Raw genomic sequence first — 17,526 nt, forward strand, 5'->3', positions numbered from 1 at the left:
TTTCACCACCAGAAGGCTACACATCTGGTGTATATAATTCTAGCACCTTGCAGAATTGCCTCACTAAGTTATGCTTAATGTTTTGTGCCCATCATTAACAGTAGTCTCATAGAAAAAAACAGCAGCATGAAATGTGTTCATGCATTTGTTGTAGAAAATGCTATCACTGCATATTCCTTTGGTGTTTTGCAGTACTTTCCACAGAAATTATTCCATTTTCTGAATTATCCCTGATGATAATATATAAAATTCTACAAGAGAATGACTATGGATTCAGTCATTGAAAAGTTTTAATTTCATTCTTTCCTACTTTACTTTGTAATTCAAAATAACAACTGAGGTTCAATTAAAACAATTCAATTTATCCCTTAGGTGGGTAAGTTTGCTGTACTTTACTTCTGTTTATATTTTTCTTATCCTAAATGTATTATTCAAATGATAGTTATTTATCCAGTATTTTAGAAAGCCATAAAGTAATTTATGATATTAGGTTCTGAATAAAATTAAAGTCTTAATATCATAATATTTACCTTTTCTCTTGGGGTGTTAAACAGTATACTTTATACCTAGTAGAATATATTAATTAGGTAAAAGAACAAAGTGTCATTTCTCCTTGATGATGACACAAAGAACAAACAGTATAGATATATGAAACCAGCGTTCTGCAGGTATAACTTCACTGCAAGTGATGTGTAGTAAATTAGTTACTCATAAGAATAGTTTGCCCCTCAATGCTCTCAAAGGCCCATCAATCTAAATGTAAATTAATATAATAAGAGAAAAATCTAAGAAAACATTCCATGTTAATAACAAACATGCTTGGACATGTTCATTCAGTCTAAATAGTGAAAAATCAAGATAAAATTTGAGTAATAATTTTTTCAGTATTATTAGGAAAATACTGAGACTCTCTGGAAGATATGGGAATTCTGGAAATTATTAGTGTGTTTTCTAAAGTGTTCTATACTTTCTTTAGAAAAATCTATAATGATTAACTTCAAAATTCAAGTACATATTCTGAGTACATGAAAATGCACTTCTTTGGGAGTGATATTAATAAAATGGCAGAGTATAGTCTTCCCTTGGGATCTGAAGGGGATTAGTTACAGGACATGGATGTCAAAATCCAGAGATGCTTAAGTCCCTTATATAAAATGGTGTAGTACAGTTGGCTCTTCTTGTCCATGGGTTCCACATCCTCGGATTCAACGAGCCCTGGATTGGGGTTTCCAACTTGTGTTCACCCACATAAACAATAATTTGATAGCCATTCATGAACCAAAGTGATTTGGTGTGAGCTTTGGGATCCAGGAAGTAATTTGCAAAATGCTGGTGAAGCCCAAGAACAAGGAGAGATGCTTTGAAGAAGCAAGCCTGTGACATAGAAGCAGGCTTTACAATGTGGTCCTGCGTATAGACCAGAAGCAGCCCCATCTCCCTATAGACTTGGCTCCAGCCCCACTATACTGCAGTGTGCAACCACCCCCAGCCACCAGTGGACCCAAAAATAATCACACCTATTTACATCTCTGGTAATAGGCACCATGGCCACAGACCTGACCACAGATCCTGAAGTGGCCCTGCTACCTGGCTCCCCGCCTACACTGTCAAGGTACCAGATGCAGTCTTGCATGGCCAGGGGTTTGACAGAAGCCTACTCAGGGACCCAGAGGGAGCCACATCCATTATTTCCCCATTCCCAAGCCCACTGTCTGTAGACTTGATTGCAGCTATGGTCAGCTCTGGTCCCAGAAGCAGTTTCCTCCACCTGGGTATCCAGCAGGAACCATGCCTAACCATACCCATGATAATAAGAAGTTTGCCACCTTCAGACCCAACTGCAGAGCTGGTAACAGCCATGTTACCTGGCTCCAGCCCTACTTGATTCTGTCCCAGACCCAGACCCATAAGTCTGGGGACCTGGCCAACAGGTACAAGAAAAAGTGTTTGACATCACAAATCATCAGGGAAATGCAAATCAAGTCCACAGTGAGATATCACATCACACTTATTAGAATTGTCATATTAAGAAAACAAGTAATAGAGTGAAGACTGCCACCATGTCCTGCGTGCCATCCACCACACATGTGGGGTGTCGCTCCAGAACTTTGCTTCAGATGTGTAAGCTTCCCCATCCATTAAACCACTGATGTCTCTGTAGAAAAAAAAAAAAAAAAAAAAAAGCCAAATGATAACAAGAAAGGTTGACAAGGATGTGGAGAAACTGGAAAGCTTGTGCATTGTTTGTGAGAATGTAAATTAGTACAGCCATTACGGAAAGCGATATGGAGGTTCCTCAAAAAATGAAAAATAGAACTACCATAAGACCCAGAAATTTAATTTCTGAGTATATATCTTAAGGAATATCTCAAAGCATATATCTTGAAGAGATATCTGCACTCCCATGTTGATTGCAACATTATTTACAATGAAGACATGGAAACAAAGTGTCTTTAGGCAGATGAATGGATAAATCCATGTCTTTGAAATGGATAAATGTATATAAAATTAAACATTATTCAGTCATAAAAATGAAGGAAATTTTGCCATTTGTGACAACATGCATGAACCGTGAGGTCATTAACTAAGTGAAATAAGTCACACAGAGAAAGGCAAATACTCTACGATCTTACTTATGTGGAATCTGAACCAAAGGAACTCATAGTAACAGAGAGTAGATTGGTGGTTGCCAGGGGCCAGGGCTTATCAGAGATGGTTGAAGGTGGTCAAAGGGTACAAACTTCCAGCTATAAGATGAATAAGTTCTGGGCAACTAATGTACAGCATGGTGGTTATAATTAACAATACTGGGAGGGTTTCTGATACCTGAAAGTCGCTATGAGAGTAAATCTTAAAAGTTCTCATCACACACACAAAAAATTGTAAATTATATGAAGTGATGGATATGTCAACTAACCTAATTGTGGTAATCATTTTGCCACAAATCATCACTTGTATACCTTAAGCTTAGAATATGTTGTATGTTAATGGTGTCTAAATAAAGCTAGAAAAAAAACACAGGCAACAAAAATAATAATCAATTGGGACAATATCAAACTAAAAATTTTCTGCACAGCAAAGGAAACTGTCAAATTGAAAAGGAAAATTACAGAATGGGCAAAATATTTGCAAATCATATATTTAATATAGAATTAATATCAAAAATACATAAGGAACTCATGCTACTCAATAGCAAAAAACAAACATACAAACAAAAAACACACAAGTAACCTGACTTCAAAATAGGCAAAGGACCTGAATAGAAATTTTCCAGAGAAACATGCAAATGGCCGATGGGTATATGAAAAGATATTCAACACACCTAGTCATTAAGAGAATGCAAATCAAACCCACAAGACATCACTCCAAACCTGTTAGGATGGCTATTATCACAAAGTCAAAAGATAACAAGTAAAAAAAATAAATAAATAAAGCGGACAGAGTTTCAGTTTAGGAAGGTGAAAAATTCAGGAGATGGATGATGGTGAGAGGTGCACAAAAATGTGAAGGTACCTAGTGCCACTGAACAGTACAGTTAAATATGGTTAAAATAGTAAGTTTTATATTATGTGACTTTTACCACAATAAGAAAATTGTAAGCCTAAAACAAAAAAAAGAAGATAACAAGTATTGGTAGGGATGTCTTAGAGAATAGGGAACCCTTATACACTGTTGGTAGGAATGTAAATCAGTGCAGCCAGTATGGAGGTTCCTTAAAAAATTAACAGTAGAACCACCACATGATCCAGAAATTCCACTTCTGAGTATATACCCAACGGAAATAAAATCACTGCCTTGAAGAGATAGGGAAGAAAATTGGGTTTGTTGGCCTAAAAAACAGGAAAGATGGTGTTGCCACTTACTGAGAGAGAAGACACCGGGAGTGTAGTCTGGGTTGGGCAAGGATGGAGGAAGAAGGATCAAGTTGCTGGTATTGGATATTTTAACTCTGGGATACTTATGAACTCAGGTAAAACAATAAAATTGTAAAGCAGGGGAAAGTATTTGCATTTATATTTAATTTTCAGTCTCTGATTTCTTATTCACAATTCAATTTCACTGTTCAAATGGTGTAGGTGTTATCCATCTTCTGCTTCAGAATGGACCATTTTATATCTCCGTCTTCCTCTTTACCTGTCATTTTTCAAACACACCACACACACACACACATTTAAACCCACTTATTCTCCAAACCTCAAGCCACAATTTCTTCCATATTTTGCTGTCCTTTAATATATGCTCTTCATTCAACTTTACTTCATTCTTCTCATAAAATTTGCATCATTTTAAGTTCTCAGAAAATTGGAGTCGCTTTTACTAACATGAATTTGATCATGTACTATTCCTGGATTTTATTTGTATTAGGTTTGTAGGGTGATCTATACAAAAATTAGCAGAAAATAACTTGATATTTTTGCAACAGATAATTAAATCAAAAATCTTTAAAGGTGTACTTTAAAATTACATTTTAATCACTTAGTATATGTTTATATCTCCTATGAAGTTCTACATTCTTGACTTCAGATGACTCACAACAAAAAGTTTATCTTAAACTGCAAAAAAAGATTATTTTCTACAAATCTGGTTTCTCTGTTTACTTTTTTCTACCTATCAACAGTAGACTGAGCTTACCACAACTTTTCTAAAATTTATTCTTACAAAAATAATAAAATATAAATAACTTTGGCAGTAAAGAAAACAAATAGGATTACCAAATAAATATTGAATGTAATACATTTTTATTAAAATTATTTGTTGTTTAATTTAGATTCAAATTTAACTGTGTCTTTTTTTCTTAATCTAGAAATTCTAAAAAATATCAGATCAAACAAAAAAAAAGTGACACTTTGACATATGGCCACTGATTAAAAGGCGAAACTATTGACATGGCTTTTTTTTTTTTAGCATTTTTAAAAATTAATTAATTAATTAATTAATTAATTTTTGGCTGTGTTGGGTCTTTGCCTCTGCGCGAGGGCTTTCTCCAGTTGCGGCAAGCGGGGGCCACTCTTCATCGCGGTGCGCGGGCCTCTCACTGTCGCGGCCTCTCTTGTTGCGGAGCACAGGCTCCAGACGCGCAGGCTCAGTAATTGTGGCTCACGGGCCTAGTTGCTCCGCGGCATGTGGGATCCTCCCAGACCAGGGCTCGAACCCGTGTCCCCTGCACTAGCAAGCAGATTCTCAACCACTGCGCCACCAGGGAAGCCCCTTGACATAGCTTTTTAAAAAATATGTGAAGCACTGCAATATTTACTCCAATCCTTTTAGGATTCCATGATTCTATTTTATGACAAAATGAAACTAATTAATTCATTCACTCAACAAATACTGATTGAGTATCTACCATGTCTCATTTTCTCAACAAATTCAATACTCTAGTTGTTGCCTTCAGCTTTAAATGTAGTTGTCTAACTGACCAGGTCCAGCTGTTTGAGCCAGATCTCTGGAAGGAAAAGACCCTCCTGTATGAACTTTAAAGCCTGTTTTGAGTTGAATTCTGTCCCGCAATAAAATATGTTGAAGCCTTGACCTCCAGTACCTCAAAAGGTGAACTTATTTGGAAATTGAATCTTTAATAATCAAGTTAAATGAGGTTATAATGGTGGGCCTTAATCCAGAATGTTTGGTGTCCTTCCTAAAGGGGAAATTTGGACACAGAAACAAATACATATAGAAGGAAGGCAATGTGAAGAAACAAGAGAACGCCATATAAAATTTGAGGCAAAGATTAAAATATGCTGTTAGAAGCCAAGGAATGTCTGGGGCAACCAGAAGCTGGAAGAGGCAAAGAAGGAAACTTCCTCTACAAATTACAGAGGGAGCATAGACCTGCTGCCACCTTGATTTTGGAATTCTAGATTCCAGATCTATGAGTCAATACATTTCTTTTGTTTTAAGCCATCCAGATTTTGGTACTTTATTATGGCAGTCCTAGGAAACTCTCAGAAAGCCCCACTCACATAGACCATTACTTATTCTCCTTGACCTGGCCTGATGTGTTTTTAACATTTTACATCAGGTGATATATAATATTAAACCAAAATATTCAGATTTCCTATGTATTTGCATAATTTGGCCAGCAGAATATACACAGATGGGAAGTCAATCTGTAGTAATTTTTTACTTTCATTTTTATTGTAAAAATTATTGATTGCTTATAATATGCCAGTCATTTTTTAAGGTTTTACAGAGAAATCATTGAAAAAAATAATGATCTAAAGATTTTTGGAATCATGGAGCTTTCATTAAAGTGGACTCATAAAATAATGGTCCTAAAGAGATTTAATATAAACAATATGGAAAGTAAAATAAAACCTGTTGTTTTTTGTTGCTGCATATGTGTAAGGTTCTATCCCTGTCCTGATCCCTATCTCTATGTCAATATTTCTCTCTATCGAAATTTTATCTCTGCCTCTGTATACACATTAGCCAAGTAATTAGGAGGAAGGAGGAGGAAGACTTTCAACAGAAAAAAATAATTTTAATTTGATGGACTTAGAAATCTATGTACTCAGATAAGGTGCCACTACGCATAGTTCTCTAATAATAATGTTAGAATGTCATTTGTACATTATAAAATGTAAGTATAATTATGATTGATTATGCAATTCCTGGGGAAAATCATAAACCTTGTATTACAATTCAGAAAATTTAATTAATATGCCAATAGCATCTTAGGATTTACTTTTAGAATAATCAAATACTAAAATTATTCTATCTTGAAGTTAGAGTTGTATCATAAGAAAATGAAAGCAATTTTAGCAACAAAATAATATCAGGACAATGAGGCATTGTAATGGTTATGTCATTATGAACTAACAACTTTATATTAACTTTGTGAATTCAAAAGTATATGATACCACCTATGTCTAAACAAAAATGTTGATGTTGATGTAAACCTGCTTTCAACTACTTTATGTATCTAAATATAAGTGGTCTCTTTCAATGAATAAAATATAACCTTCTTAGCCATAATTATATAAGAAGTTTTGTTTTAAACCAAATTTAAACAATATATTACTTTTACATTTTCTAAGGAAAAATACCTCGGTAGAAATATCAAAAATAATAACACATTTTATAGTACTTACCATGTGCTAGGCATTGTTACAAACAAGATATATTTGTGTGATATACGTGTGTGTGTATGTACATGCATTTTACATTCAATTACCTTCATGTTTAGATAGGAATGCATTGTTCTTATTATTACTTTTCAAATGAGGAAACTGTAAGTAATGCAACTTAGATTTCAACTTTAGCAGTCTAGTTCCAAAATTCATTCCTTTAAAAACCATGCAAGGATAATATATGGCTTATAGTAAAAGTATTTACATAAAATCGCTAAAGGTTAAAATACATGGTGCTGTTAAAAAGAACAAACACATGGGAAATGATTTCTTTGCAAATATTGGTACATATTTATCTGTGATTTCAGAGAATCATGCTTTTTTGGAGTATGAAAAAATTAAGATCAACATATATTACATTTTCCTTAAATTTTTGGGTTTTGTTTTGTTTGGATTTATTTGACTTGACTATACTGATGACATACTTTGATTTTCTTCTTTTCTCCTGCCACTTTCTCCCCTAAGTGTCTTGTGAACAGCGAACAGCATAAATCATGACTTCCTACTATGGAAATTCCTTCAAAATAATTATTTCTAAATAAAAGGAAGTAGGAAATAAGAGAGTCTCCCATTGCTATTCCACTAAAAGAATGAAACAATATTTATATTTGATAGAATTTGCATTTTATCATAATTTAAAAATATATGTTACCTATAATACAGTAAGATGATTTTAAATAAGAAATGTAATGAGGATTCAAACATTTTGTTGAAAAACTACCACTCAGTATTTGTCCAAAAAGATTTAATGAAAAGTATCTGGAAATAAGGAATAAGTAAGAAAATGAATGTCTAATTTTTAAAAATCTGCCTTATTTTTTAAATTAGTTTTTAAGTGCTTGACAATAAATTAGAATATAGAAAAAATAGCTTAAAACAGTTTCCTTAGTAGGCATAATTTTAACCAAGACAACAATGGTTTTAAAGTTAACAAAGATCTCTAACAAATTTATCTGTTTTAGTCAAATACTCAGACAAAAATAGAATTATTATCTTTCTGTTGTAAATGAGGCAACTGGAGTCAGATAGTTTATCTGATAATGAAAAGTTGACTCAATAATTTCTGGAGGGGAGGCCAATGGTCCGGCAGGATAAGGAGGAAAGTTTTAATGGTCCTTATTTCTAAACTTTATCTCTGATATAAAATATTTTACTCTATTTTATACCAAATTATTATTATTCCAAATTAACTTTAAATTATCCACAGAACACAATGTACAAACTAGTACTGCCTTCTTTAATAGAATTTGGAAATCTTCCTGTTAGACTTGAATTCATATATCTAATAATAAATTAGAAAACGAGGTATTTATTTTATTTAGTTAGCTGTTAATGACATGGCTTATATTTCAGAAATCACTTTGGACAACTTCAATTTTGCTTTTTGTCAGAATAATTTAGCTCTGATCAGAGAACAATACTTTAGCATTCTAGACACAGAAAGCCTTTCTCATAACTTGTCTATTTTGGAAGAACATTAATACGTGACATATTTCACTTCTTAAGCCAATAAAAATAAATATCAAAATTGATTTTACAGTTTTTCCCTCACAGAAATTTAATGATTGCCAGTGAAATCAGGTCACATGTAGAGGTTAAATGAAACTATTTCTAACCTGAGGAAATGTGTTTGACAAAAAATACTTTGGTTCACCAGTCTTTCCTCCTCCTTTAAATGTTCCCATAATGTGAGCTTCATTTTTATTATAACACCAAAATATTGTAGCGAATGTACAATTAATAGCGACACTTTCTAATTCTACCAGTTTCTTAGTTAACCCTTGTACTCAAACTTGACTGGATAAGAAATTTAATCCAGTAATTCCAAGAAAAAAAAGTTTACACAGTGCATGGAATATATTATACAAATATTATACTTTCTGCCAGTACTAGAATACTTAGGATTGAGTCAAAACATAAGATTACTGTATGCCCATACTAATGGGTCTTCTGGAGTTATCTATTTTTAAGGAAATATTAAAATTATTTGCTTATCTATCCACATAATCTTTAAATAGTTACTGCAGAAGTAGAATTGTTTAGGCACTGAAGTTGGTGTTCTGTGGGAGCATGAGGAAGAAAACTATCACATAGATGACCAGAGCATAAAAGGATAAAATGAAGAATATAATATGACTAGAGGAGAAATTTCCTGTTAAGAGTAAAAGACTAATTTAGATAGAAAAAAGGGTATCAGATGGAGCTGAGGACTACACAAATGCCATTTATACAGTAGTTTAAGGCAGGATGGAAAGTTGAAAATAATATTGCTTTTATCATGATTATAATAATGCTTTAAAAAATTAATATCTGAGTCTGTCACTTTTGAGTTGTGTAACTTCAGACAAGTCGTTTAAGAGTTTGGTACTTCTAAACTTTGATCCGTCCTGGCTAAACTCTGTGCTAACTTCTAACTGATATTCTGTAATCCATAAACCCAGAAAAGATGTCACTGTCTGTGCTTATGTTGAGGAATTAATACAATTAAACTGCTAAAGTAGATAGTTTAACTTGGAAGTCATGTATAAAATGTCTTAGAATGAAGTAAGAACTTCACAATGGCTTCTCATTGTGGTGGCTTCTCTTGTTGCAGAGCATGGGCTCTAGGTGCTCGGGCTTCAGTAGTTGTGGCACGCAGGCTCAGTAGTTGTGGTGCACGGGCTTAGTTGCTCCGTGGCATGTGGGATCTTTCCGGACCAGGGCTCGAACCCGTGTCCCCTGCATTGGCAGGTGGATTCTTAACCACTGTGCCACCAGGGAAGCCATGAAAACAGTTAGAAGGAGTTTGGAATGGTTTAGATAAAAAACAAAAATCCTATACTCTTTTTGATAATTAGAATAGCAGTAAAAAGACATCATAATGTCAGAAATCCATGTTAAGTTTTCTGCTCCCATACCACTTTCTGGAAGTAAATCTCGGTAATGGTTTTTAATATTGAGTAATTCTCGATGAATCTAGACTCAGCACAGTAACAGGGCTGAATGGAGGGAGTCAGAGAGGTTACCTATTGGGAAAAACCATCAGCAGAAAATTTGACACAGTGGAGGGCTGCCAGTTCCCACAGCAGAGTGGTCGATGAACACCACCCCTGACTCCTAGCAGCAGCTTTCTCCATGCTTAGCTTCAGAGCTGAAAGAAGATATTTGGGAGGAGTCTACATCATAGTGCAAAGAAACCCAATTATGGTATGAATTTCCTTCATTTGCATAGAAAATCCATATTCATTCCTGTTTCAAATTAATGCTGTAATTGAAAGACAAATGACTGTATTATTCATGACAAATATTTTACAGAGCAATATTTGCATGATGTTATACCTTGCTGCAGATGAAATAGTTAAAATAAATATATATTAAATTAATCCTTATATGTTTTGGAATTGACAACTTGATTAATGTACATCCATCACTGTGAATGGAAGTATAAATGCCATGCCAGGAGTTCTCTAATTACCGTGATCTTTCAAATAAGAATTAGAATTAAAAAGAAGGTTGACAGCTTTCCTCTCTACAGAAACTCTGAAGTGTAAGATACATCTTACTAGACCTTAATTTTGATGGCATGCTTGCTTCTATTTTGTTAATAATGGATTTATACAATGTGGGTCACCAAACAATGATTGAAAAAAGACAGAAACAAAAATTAATATGGAGGGGAAATATGTTTCACTTGTATCACCTTCTAAGAATGTCTTAAATTCTCATGTCAACAACAGAAAATTCCAAAATAAATTTTATGTTATTAATATTATATAAAATCAATTTCTTTTTATTTTAAACTTAAAGTTGAGGAGACAGTAAGTTCAGCTGTGTTGATAATTCAAGCATGAGTAAAAAGTAAAGATTATTAAAACTAACATGATAATATCAGAAATAGAATTTTTAGCAGTATTAGCAGTATTAACTCTTATCTATTGCTCTTCTATAAGTTTGAAAGCAATTATTGTATAGTAAGTCTAATTTCCAATATAGATAATTTTTACATTATTTCCTATGGAAACTGTAATCCAAAAAAATTAGTTATAGAATAATCAACAGCTAAATAGTGGTAATAGTATTTAATTCATAGTCTTTCTACCCACATTCTTTCTAAATAAGCAGTGTGAATTTAATAAAATTTGTGACTCAGAACTGGGTGTGAGGTCTAAATAGTTATAATCTAAAGTGCTTTAATTCTATTTTTCCTAGTACAAACAGTCTAGGAACAAAAGACCAGGGTAACCTGATTTTTTTTTCTACTTTCCATATGAAATTAAGAAGGATATTTATGTAAGTTTCCATTCCTCCAAATAATAGTAAAATTTTAGATCAATATATGCCTAATATGTAAATCATTCATCGATGTTTATCAAGAAATCTGTGAGAAATAGTTAAAATAATCCAATGGAATTATGCTAGTGCATCTATATTAAATACCAAAGAGAAACAGAGCCCCAAAGTTAATAACAAAACACTAACTTAAATGGAAATAATAGAAATGAGCTTTCACTTCCCACCTCTCGATTATATACATTGCAGAGATGAATTGGGATTATTAATGTGACTTAAAACTTTTGAGATCAGAGAAAAACCAACAACCCATTTCCTTGAAATAAAATTAGCCACACCAGGAGACCATGTTTCTGATTATAACTCAAGCAGATTCGGGAGGGTATCATGAAATAGTCCTGCGCATGTTTAATTTTAGCTATTTTTGAAACATTCAAGTAAAAATGAAAGTAGGCATTTTAATATAAGTGAAGGGCTCAAAAAAATTTGGGCTGGAGCCACAAACTTCTGAGTCTTCTGCCAGTGGGTAGTAATTGAAGCTGTGTATGTGGGTAGAAGTGCTATAGAATGAAAGGAAATCAGATCCAGTTCTAAGTCTTGATAATGGTCAGCACTAAGTGGGTGGTGGAGGAGACTTATTCTGTAAAAAGGACTGAGAAGGAAGAGTATCAATGGAAATAATTTGTTCAGTGAATGCAAGGAGAGAAAATGTTTCAGTAGTAGGCTGTGATCAACAGTATCAGATGCTGATAATAACTACCTAAGCTGAGGAATGAACAAGTGCTTGGGAACATGGTTTAAGTCAGTGTTATAAGTAAGGGAGTTTAAGTGGAGAAATGGATATAAGATTAAGTGGGTGAATTTAATGCAGGGTATTGCTTACCTAGGTAATGGAAAATCAGATGTCAAATAGGATGATGCCAAAATCAAGATAACTGTCAACAACAGAAGCTACTACCATCCTGAGGCTATAGGAAAAAAAGGGAGGAGGGATTTCCCCAGACCCAGGAAGGCAGGTTCATTTGTGGGAATCTGGTACCACAGTGAACTCTTTCTGGTGAGAGTTAGAGTGACGGAGGAAACTCTATCACTGCCAGAGGGACTGTCTGAGGTTGAGGGATGGGGATTGTTACTCTTCTTTTGCTGGGCATCCCTAAGGGCTGCATGGTAAGAAGGTACATGCATGCTAGCAGATAGGCAACACTGGTGAACAGGGGTCCATGGTTAAGTGTCGAAACTAAAAACTCTAACAGTAACAATTTGAGTGACACTGTAAAATTTTCAGAGGTTCCTAAAAAGTCAAACACTCATTGACTATAGCAGTTATTTTAATAATGAACATTTAATTGGCTTTTTTTTTTCTCTTATTCTCCTTCCTCCTTCACTCCTTCCTACTGAGATAAACTCATAAATATTTACTTCGTTCCCAAATATATTATCTGGCCCATGTACAAGACGTGTCTTTGGGGAGAAATCCCCATTAACAGTTTCTGCTAAAAGAAGCCCCAAAGAGCAGACTCTCAGTATAGAATTCTTGATCTGGGTCAATTACTGGTCAGATGGCAAGAAAAACCCGGTTGCTGAAGTGGGTGTTAATAATCTGGGTTCTGCTGTAGCATCACAATGATTAAGAGCTTACCTGTGGAGGTATGAAATGAGGTGCAGATGAATGGGAAACATTGGCTTATGTAATGCTGTCCCCAAGTATTTGAAGGGTATGAGGGCAAAAGTGGTTATAAGAATTGTGATTTATGTTAACTGCCTTTAGCCTTAAAGTGTAGAATGGCAAGTTCAGGGTAGTCAATTTCAGAAATGCTGAAATCCAGAACTCCTTCAAAGTTATTTAAATAAACCCTTATCTCCTACATCTGAATCGAGGACTGTGGGGAAAAAAGCACATCCATACGGCAGAGCTGTATAATGTATAGTCTTGAGAGGTTTCTATTGCCAAGGTTAGAGACCTGAAATGGAACGTTTTAGGATCGTTATTACTGGGCTGAAGATGTTTGGATGGATGCACCTGAAGACCTGTAAATTCCGTAGATTACCATGAACTATGTAGGAGAGCAGAATGAGCTCTGATTTGCTTGCTGGAGATTAGCTTCTTCTTGTCTGAAGACTGGAAAGATCTAACCTTAAGAAATGCATTTCTTGATGATCCTCATCCATCTACCCTTATTGCTTCCAGGTTAATAATTATGGACCAGTCTCAGCTTAATGCAAGGGTAGAAAATACATCAGAATAAAACATTTTACTATCAAAAGAAATGCAGGACTTGACTAATATTACTAGTAGAAGAAATAATCCATATGGGAGTGGACCTTCAAGTGTTAGACTGAAGGAAGAGTTGATTGAAACTGATAAACAGGAAGTATCAAGTAGAATTGGATCATATATTAATTGTCCAAACATAGAAAGTGAGAAAAAGGCAATAAATTAAATAAATTAAAATTACACTATATTTGAAACATTAATTTATTAACTGATAAATTGGTTCTATATCTTGTTGAACCCATAAAATAAGTACATTAAACAACTATTATAAAAATAAATTTCTTTCTAAATAGAAAAAATTACAAATATTGAAACATACATTTAAATGAAGCAGAAAACCCTTCTGTTTCTAAAATACATATATAATATAATATATAATATTATATAATATATAAATCAAATACAAATATTAAAAATTAAAAATAAGTAGAGTGTTAATTCTTGATGGACATTCACGTACCGTATCTATCCTACACTTTGGTATTTTCAGAAATTAAAAAAAAAGCTTCGGGCTTCCCTGGTGGCGCAGTGGTTGAGAGTCTGCCTGCCAATGCAGGGGACACGGGTTCGAGCCCTGGTCTGGGAAGATCCCATATGCCGCGGAGCAACTAGGCCCGTGAGCCACAACTACTGAGCCTGCGCGTCTGGAGCCTGTGCTCCGCAACAAGAGAGGCCGCGATAGTGAGAGGCCCGCGCACCGCGATGAAGAGTGGCCCCCGCTTGCCACAACTAGAGAAAGCCCTCGCACAGAAACGAAGACCCAACACACCCAAAAATAAATAAATAAAATTAAAAAAAAAAAGCTTCCCCCAATATGACCATATATGTTAATTATTTAAGTTAAAATGATCAACAGTCTTCTTGAATTTGCAACTTGAAATCTTTGACACCTTCAAAGGATTCTTCTCTACAAGCAAAATAGTTTAAAACTAGGAATATACTCTCCCTAGAGGACAAAGTTATCATATAAGCTGAGAGTGAATTTTGCTATGTAGATCATATTCTCTAGTCTAACATTTTTCATATTAAAATGTGTAAATACTTCAGGTCAGATATTTTCATAATACTTTTGTTTTCCATTCATATACTTAAAACACATTTTAGAAAAATATTTCATTTTTTTACAGGTTCCTTATGCTTTTATGGGACTGGGCACTTGGTAAAGCAATTTCACACACACTCTCTCACTTGATAAGCTGGTGTGTATTATCATAATAGCCTTTTTACAGATTAAAAAAAATAAAGTAGATTCAAGGGGGTTCCACTGCTAGTAAGAAGGACAAAAACCCAGAGCATCAGACTCCAATTCCACATCACTTCGGGCCTTTGTGGCAGAGGTGAGAGTTTAGCCTGCTGGTTACCACCTCTTTTACCTGTGCTTCTGTGCCCAGTGGTCAACAAGCACAGATCTGGAAGGTCAGGGTCAAGGTCAGGGGTCAGTGTATGTCTGTGGAAGGGAGAGCACCCTCCAACCAACTGGTCAGGAGCAGGAAGAGGAAGGACAGTTCTTGGTCTCACCATCCTCACCAACCCAGCTGCCTGTACAGCTGGTCTATCTGGGGTCACCCAGCAGAGACCTGGGAAAGTCGGACTTAAGTCCTCCCAGGAGACTTTGGGGACAAACTTCAAATGTTATTATGTAAAAGTTTTAAATATTAAGTCTGACAAAAAAACACAAAGATCAGCCCTTCTAGAAAGAATATCACTTATCCCATAACCCTAAGGTAAAAACTGTTGAAGTTGAGAATGTAAATATTAAAAAAGAGTCACTGAGGGCTTCCCTGGTGGCGCAGTGGTTGAGAATCTGCCTGCTAATGCAGGGGACGCGGGTTCGAGCCCTGGTCTGGGAGGATCCCACATGCCACAGAGCAACTAGGCCCGTGAGCCACAACTACTGAGCCTGCGCGTCTGGAGCCTGTGCTCTGCAACAAGAGAGGCCGCGATAGTGAGAGGCCCACGCACCGCAATGAAGAGTGGCCCCCGCTTGCCACAACTAGAGAAAGCCCTCACACAGAAACGAAGACCCAACACAGTCAAAAATAAAAAAAATAAATAAATAAATAAATAAATAAAGAGCATGGTCGCAAGACCAGGCATACACATTTAAAAAAAAAAAAAAAAAAAGAGTCACTGAGCCCCAGTGGGTCTGGAAGACTCTAACACCTCTCTCCTGCCCTGTGGGCTACAGTGCCACTACCACTTGCAAGAGAATCAGGGTGTCCAGAGACCTCTGTGGAGTGGGTCCTGAAAGCTGCAGGGAGCCTTCCCAGATGATATTTGCTTTCTTTAACACATTTTAGCTATAGATAATAATGGAACCAGGGTGGATGTACTGGCATTTAATTCTTTACATTCAAGGCTGAAATAGCATTTTCATCCTCCACCTTCATTTTCAAGGGTTGGTAATTTTCTAAAACTATTACCATTTGGGCTGAGATTTTTTTCCAAGCCCAGAGGTGAAGTGTCCAAGAAAGTGTCCTAAGCAGGGCCAAGTGCTAGACTGTGCTCTCAAGAGTCACATTCTATTTTTTTAATTGAAATATAATTGATATATAGCATAGTATTAGTTTTAGGTGTATAGCATAATAATTTGATATTTGTGTATATTGCAAAATGATTACCAGAATAAGTTTAGTTAACATCCATCATCACACAGTTGTAATTGTTTCCCTTGTGTTGAGAAATGTTAAGATCTACTCTCTTAGGAACTAGAAACGTATTTCTATAAGGAACACTCCTAAAATAAGTTGACTTTATTACATTATTTGATTTTAGATTCTGCAAAATTGTAGGTCTATTCTGTTTCATTCAATTGGCATTAGAATAAATGTATCAGATTTTAAAAAGCCTATTCAAAAGATTTCTCTCACAAGTTGAGATATTTCAAAATACGATCTTAATAATAAAATCCTGTACAATGTTTCAAGAGCAATTTTTTTCTTATTTAGAGTAAAGCTGTATATAAGTTACTTCCCAGTTGCAAGGTTTATTTTCAGTAATTGTTATTACCTAAAAACTTCAAACCTAAGACTTAATGCACCATTTTTCAATACTTTGATTTAAAATGTTTGTTTATTGTAAATGAACCTTCTTCATAAAAGAGTCAGTTCAATAGCACTCTAATGCTGTTGTAGGATCTTAGAATGATTTGAAGGTTTTCTGTCTTTTTGGTTTTGTTTTTTTAATTGCACGTGGGTAGCAAAGAAAGAAAACTTTTCTGCTGTGCTGGTCTTTATCCCACATTGCATTATCATAAATTTTTGTATAAGCTAATTAAGAAATGGAAATCTCCATTAAATAGAATTGGGAGACCAGAGAGGGGTAGCTCTCACACCCTGTGACGTTAGCAGAGCCCAACAAGAAGAAGAAAGATTCCCCTTCTTTCCTGGCAAGGACTCAGCCAATGAAAAGCCATGCACTCTTTGTCTACTATAGCCCTCCCAACTTCCTTTTCCTCTCTATAAAAGCGTTTTCCCTCTCTTGCACGTGGCTTGCCATTGTGGCCGACCCCTAATTGCAATTCTTGGCTGATCCTGAATAAACCCATCTTTGTTGGAGAAATATCTGGCAGTCTGTTTATTTCAGGCCAACAGTTTTATGTACACTTTCTGTAACTGTGTCTGTATAAGAATATGCTTTTGGTTTTACAACTATCAGTTTTATTTCAATAGGCAGAAAATCACAAAGTTTTTTTGATGCAGTTATAAATTGCATATTTATATCGCTATCAATTCGAAGTACATTTTTGCTCCATAAGTTCCTTAACTTAATAAAAATACTTTTTAATATGACTCTGCGTTCCATCAAAATGCAAATTTTCATAGTAGTACAAAATTTGCATTCATATTAGCA

Source organism: Balaenoptera musculus, chromosome 3, assembly GCF_009873245.2.
Source record: "Balaenoptera musculus isolate JJ_BM4_2016_0621 chromosome 3, mBalMus1.pri.v3, whole genome shotgun sequence".
Taxonomy (NCBI): domain Eukaryota; kingdom Metazoa; phylum Chordata; class Mammalia; order Artiodactyla; family Balaenopteridae; genus Balaenoptera; species Balaenoptera musculus.